The sequence below is a fragment of the Panicum virgatum genome, chromosome 2K, assembly GCF_016808335.1.
Source record: "Panicum virgatum strain AP13 chromosome 2K, P.virgatum_v5, whole genome shotgun sequence".
NCBI classification, from domain to species: Eukaryota; Viridiplantae; Streptophyta; class Magnoliopsida; order Poales; family Poaceae; genus Panicum; species Panicum virgatum.
The window spans coordinates 15,608,226-15,614,407 of record NC_053137.1 but is presented as its reverse complement, the minus strand read 5'-3'; the positions used below and the strand labels follow the sequence as shown (position 1 = coordinate 15,614,407).

General features: G+C 48.2%; 1 long non-coding RNA gene across 4 annotated transcripts; it reads left to right on the top strand.

Moving 5' to 3' along the window:
• Positions 1-795: 795 nt before the first annotated feature.
• LOC120668697 lies at positions 796-5,910 on the top strand. Of its 4 annotated transcripts, XR_005672537.1 has the most exons (5): positions 796-1,282; positions 3,757-4,755; positions 4,863-5,256; positions 5,369-5,543; positions 5,624-5,910. It is a non-coding gene; the product is annotated as an uncharacterized LOC120668697 (long non-coding RNA). The 4 variants fall into 4 exon arrangements; XR_005672534.1 differs by lacking the exon at positions 3,757-4,755 and having other exon boundaries at positions 803-1,282; XR_005672538.1 differs by lacking the exon at positions 3,757-4,755 and having other exon boundaries at positions 807-1,282; positions 4,863-5,074.
• Positions 5,911-6,182: the final 272 nt, after the last annotated feature.

The window sequence follows — 6,182 nt, the reverse complement described above, 5'->3', positions numbered from 1 at the left end:
TCATTGAAAATCACTGTCAAAGCATCAAGACCCCGGGGGCAAGAAAGTTTCTTGCGAGACACGAGTCGGCCTGTTGCCCAGGCACGACCGGTCAGACCGGTGTCACACCCTGAAATTTTTGGAATTTCAGGATGTGATTAAAATTAAAAACAAAACAAAAATTTTCTTGTAATTTTAAAAATTTATCCAACACTTATTTTCTTTACAGGGAATTTAGTGTAAAATAAAATATATGTTGGTTGTTTTCCAAATTCAATAAGGTTGTTCATTTGTGTTGCATTCATGCCAACTTTGCATTGTTTTATTGCTTGTTGTTCAATTTAAATTTGAATTCATATGAGTTTGAATTTAAATTGAATGTGTTTGAATCTTTTCAAAAATGAAAAAGCCTTACTTTTTCCCCTCTCCTTTTCAGCCCTGTCGGCCATCTCTTCTTTTTCTTTTCTCCTCATCCACACCCCACAACCGCCACCTCCCTTCCCCTGCAGCGCCGCCAAGCCGCGCGCCCCAGCTCGAGCTCGCGCTGTGCGCCGCCAGGCTGCGCGCCCCCGCGCATCGAGGGTCTCGCGCGCCCTTGCAACTGCCACCGTCTTCCTCACCTCCCGTGCGTCGCCTTCACCCAAGCCGCCACCTGCCTCCCCTGCGTGGCCGCCGCCGCCCAGCGCCGGCGTGCGTGCGCCCCTACACGCGGCCGCGCCCAGGACCGCGAGCCGAAGACCGCCCCGCACCGGCCGCCATCGTCCCTGAGTCGCCCGGCCCGGCCGCCGAGCCTCTTCGCCACCACCCTTCGCCCCTGCGCCGGTGGCCCTCACCGCCGCCCTGCGTGGCCGCATGGCCGCTCCCCGTGGCCGCCGGTCGGCCCTGCCGCGCAGTCCGCCATGGATGCCGCCCCTGCACGCCGTGGCCGTCGTCGCCCTGCGCCAAGAATAGAGGAGCAGAAGAAGAAGGGAGGGAGGGACGAAAAAAGAGAAGAGGAGGAGCAAGCCGCGCCCCCACACGATCCCGTGCGTTCCCGCGCGTCTCTGAGCGCCAACGACCGCCCACGACCCCTGCGCTGCGCCCAGGAAGGAGGAAGGAGCCTAGGGAAGAAGAAGGAGCCTAGGGAAGAAGAAGAAGAGGAGGGAGAAGAAGAGGACCGAGCGTATAACCTGTTCGAGGGAATGTCTCAGCCAAGCCGCTGCCGTACCTCAATGTTGATGACTCAACGCGGCACGGCACGGCGTCGCATCTCCGCTGAGTCGCCTCTCCGCTGCCTCACGTCGTCGTCGTCCGAGCCCGAACGGTGAGCCCCGCCTGCTCAGCCCCTCGCCTATCCCGTGTGCTGCCGACGAGTGCGAACGACGTCGATGAACCCTATGTAGTCGAGCCATAGGACCACCTATCCCATGTTTGTGCAGGAGCCCGACGCGCCGTGTTCCAAACCCGCAGCCACGCCGTCGCCATACCTTTCCCCGCCGGCGTCGTGCCGTGGTCCTGGAACGCCAGGTGGCCGTGCGCACACGCACGAGCGACGTCCCGGCGGGAAGGCCGCACCTTTTGAGCACCTTGGCACACACACGCCTAGCTATAGATGAACCAAGCCGTTTGGGACATATACATCGCCGCTCAATCACATCCGCAACATGGTTGGCCCTTTGGGGCATTATGTCGAACACCTTGGGCGGGCAACCCTTTCCACACGTTTGCGCACACGCCCTTGGCCACGTGGGCCCAAGTCGTCAGCCAAAGAAGAAAAGCAAGAAAGGAAGAAGAGAAGAAGAAGGAAAGGTGGGCCGAAACCCGTTCTGCGGCCCAGTTCATCGAGCCGAACCACTCGAACGTCCACACTCGAGCTGCCCGTGCCTTCGGCCCGCACAACCTGAGCCACACAGCAGCTTTTCCTTCTCGGTTTAACCTAGACCCGACGTGTGGGTCCCGCCTGTCAGTGATGATAAGTGACTGACATGTGTGGCCAACTAACCCCTGGCCGTGGACCTAGTTGACCCGTTGACCTGGTCAATGCTGACCAAGTCAACGCTGATGTCATCAGCAGACATGATGACGACATCATTTGGTTGACTTCTGTGCTGACATAAGCATGACACATGGCATGCCTAGAGGCTGCCACGTGGCTAACTGTGTGCTTTTCCTTTTTACGATAACCATTTGCTAATTTCAGAAAATGTTTTAATCTTAGGAAATTCTTAATGAATTAACCGGACCTCCGAAAATAATGATTCCACTTTCATAATTCTTCTAAAATCGTGATCTACCCGATAGAATAGGTTTTGTTGTGAGTTGGATCTTATTGGAGCAGATTTGTGCATTGTTGCACTTTGGTCCTTATGTTTAAATGTAATTACGGCTAGGTCCTGACGAGAAGGAGTTGATCGACGTTCCAAGCAACCAGCAGATCTAGAAGGACTACCCCGACACCCGGAGGATCCAGAAGGACGTAACGGATGACCAGAAGACGTCAGAGACCTTCAAAGACGTCAGCGATCGAGGAAGGCTACGAAGACCTGTCAGGTTCACGCTCGTCCGCGATTGAATACCTATTAGGTATTGCTTGCTAGATACGCTACGCTCCCAAATTGTGTGATGAGATGAGCTTGCATGGCCATTTATTTACCGTATTCCTTGATTCCCATACTTAGATGTGAATTGTTGTGTGCTATTGCTACTATGAGAGAGATTTGGGGAATGTGAATATATGATGTGATAGTCCTTGCTTGCTGGAAGATGCCTCCACATATACGGGAGTTGGTGATTAGGTTACAGCGGGGGCGAGTGGACCCTTTCTCTGATCTTCGGATCGGGAGCCGGGGATTGTGTGTTGGGCGCGATCCTGAGCAGCTACTGTAATTGGGTGAAGGGCACCTGTGGCGGGTGCTAGACCGTTCTCGTGGGAACATAGTAGAGGTGTAGTAATGGAGGCGATACTTGTGATGGGTATTGATTGCAGACCGTGTTGACGGAATGCTACTTTGGACGAAGATGCTCGCCTCGGCCAAATGAAGGACTTGACTTTGTGGCCCTAGTGACGGAACTATGTCAAATGTTCATACCACTTATCCTTTATGAGGAAGACCCAGCCCGAGCTAGCTATGCGCGGCATCATACCTATAGGAGGATAGAGTTTTAGTGTCATGGGGAATGGGCGAGACCCCGAGCACCCGATCGCAGGATCCATGGAGATTCCATTCTAGATTGCTTCATAGCCCCGGGCGACCTTCTGCGGGAGGACGCACCCCAAACCGGGAGCAGGATGGTGCCGTAGCCGTTAGTTTCGTTGACTGGTGCCTCGGAGAAAGTCGGCTGATCCCCGGCTGGATTCGGGGTTAGTGGGTACAGGTGTACAACCCCTGCAGGGTGAAAACTATACGTATAGCCGCGTATTCAGTCATGTAGAACTCTGGATTTGGCCCCACAAATGTAGTTAGAACCACATATACTTTTATACCTCCCTCTAGTACCACTTTTCCTGCTCGGATAGCAGCTGAGGTGCGGGGAGAGGGAGTTCTCGCACCGAAACAGGGTTGAGATACTTGGTAGAGGAAGATAGGAGACCGGGAGTCCGGGATGCTGGAGCTGCCTGTGTTGAAAGGGTGTTTTGGATGACTTATATATATATATATATATATATATATATATATATATATATATATATTGCATAGGAAACCCTAGCCTATCCTTGGCATTACTTTTATACCGTCTACATCCACATAAAGCTTGCATACGGATGGTGACGTGAACCTATTCCGTCCTTGGGGATAGCCTGATAGATGCAGGATCCGAGCAAAGGAGTCGACAGGACGACTAAGGAAGACAATGTGAAGGATGGCCCGAGCTACACTCCGAGCTGCATGTGGAGAGGATTCGAGAAGATGAAGTCTGCCTAGAAGACTAGATATCGTTTACACTTTCTGTTTGTATTCTTTTAGCCCAGGGGGGTTGTACTCTGAGATTCGTATCACAATCCTTTGGATTATGTAATAAATAAACCCATGTGATGTTGTAAACGTGAGTTATGTCTGTGATATTATATTGAAATAAGTTTTGTATGTGATAGCTACTGATTCAGGGACTATCACAACGATACTGAGAGTCGGGTTACCCTTTCGGGAACCCGGTCTGTTTCATTCACCACCAGCTCCTCAAGGTCAATCTTCGCCACCAGCTCCTCCAGCTCCACCTTTGCCACCAGCTCCTGCTTCCGGACCTGCTCGTCTACCAGTTCAAGCATCATCAGCACCTAGGCAAGAATCACCACGAGCGCACACGGGCTCGACTCCACCACCACAACTTGGCCAGTATGTACCACAAGTGATACGGTCTTATGAGCAGGAAGACTCAGAGATTGTAAATTGATGGCACGCACCAAACACCAAGCAGAGCTCAAAGGATAAGTCCAAGGATAAATCAAAGGATGTTTCAGATTCTAGTGTCACTAGATGACAGGGCTTTTCCTTGCCCCGCACTGACTACGACTTCCATCATTATGTTGGGGTCGATGACATAGCAGATTTTCCTTGTCCGCTAAAATTTAAATATGGTAAGCCATTTCTACCCGACTCTTTGATGGAAGGGGTTCCTCCTTTTATGAAGAGGATGCATAGTTGGTACACGAGAGCATGTAGACTTGGACTCAAAACCATTTGGGCTTGGTATGATCCCGATATTTTTGGGTCCAAAACTGAGGGTATCTTTGATATCATGTTCGATTTTGAAGATATCCATGACATGTTCCGCCTCAAACAACTCAACATAGAAATGGTCAGACTCTGCCTTTAACTATTGCATCCAAACTGATATCTTGTATGCAATGACCTATACTTATATATGCATACATATCTAATTAGTTGGGACATTTCATTCTACAGGATGCAACAACGACAAGCGGATGTTGTAAATCGTATGGTTGCGTTCCTTGACTCATTCGCTATTTGTGAGGCAAGGCATTACAGGCCAATGTTGTGGAATGACGACCACGATGAGCTGAACAAGATATTGTAAGAAAAGTTGGTGCATACATATCGCTTCAGATGCAACGGTGGCAGGACATGGATGTCATATGGGCACCATACCACTTCCGGTATGTGTAATTTCAATCATTTGATATAATATGCACTTTCTTCGACTAAATGCCTATATGATATTTTTGCAAAAATTACTGGATTGCAATTATGTTATAGCCAAAGCTCGAAAAAATGCTTGTATTTGACTCTGCTGATTTTGAGAAAAAACATACGCAGAATTCCTATCCATCCTAAAAATGTTAGGAAAATTGTTATCCTTTACATTTATTTTTTCATATATCGTATTGGACATCATACTAAATCTTCCATATATAAATAACTTTTTATTTATTTTTTCCATAAAATAACAGGGCTTACAAGCACTATATTTTCAAAGGAGGAATTCATCCCCCAGATAGACAAGAAGAAATGGTGATACACACACACTTTCCATCCCACAAGAAACCTGCAGGTTCTGTGTACTGTCGATACTACATGTGCGAGCACAAGAGGGAGCTCGATAGATACACAACAGATCCCCAACGTGTAAGGGTCTATATTTTGCTAGGAATAGAAGCATAATTGCATATTATTCTGCTTGCATCTAATGGATGTTTTATTTGCAGGCTTCACGTGAAAAACACCAAGGTCCACTCCATGAGCGACAACTTCTCAATGTAGTTGATGATTTATGTCGTTTCATATTGCATGAAGTGGTCCATATAGATAGATATTTTGTTCACCCGGAGCATGAACTGTCAACTGACTCAAAATATAGAAGCCTCCGTCAATGGGAAAATCAGCAACTCCGAGCCGGCTATAGTAGCATTAGTCAGAAGAAATAGGACAAAACTATGCAATTAATTCTATGTGCAATTTTATGACGAATGTATGTACTCTAATGATACACTGTGCTGATACTTTCTTTATAATTTTGTTTTGAATTTGTAATTAGTTATATTTAAGCATCATCGATCAGAAAATCCTCAATTTGGGCGCTAGCTTGATATGTGAAAATTCATGCGAACTAAAAGTGGGAAACAGATTTGGTAAAAATTGGCGGGAAATCAATTTATAAAAATTGGCGGGAAACAAATTTAAAAAATGGGTGGGGCGGGAACCAACACTACTAGAAAACAGGACTTCAGCACCGGTTGAACAAGGTCTTAGGTACCGGTTTTCCAA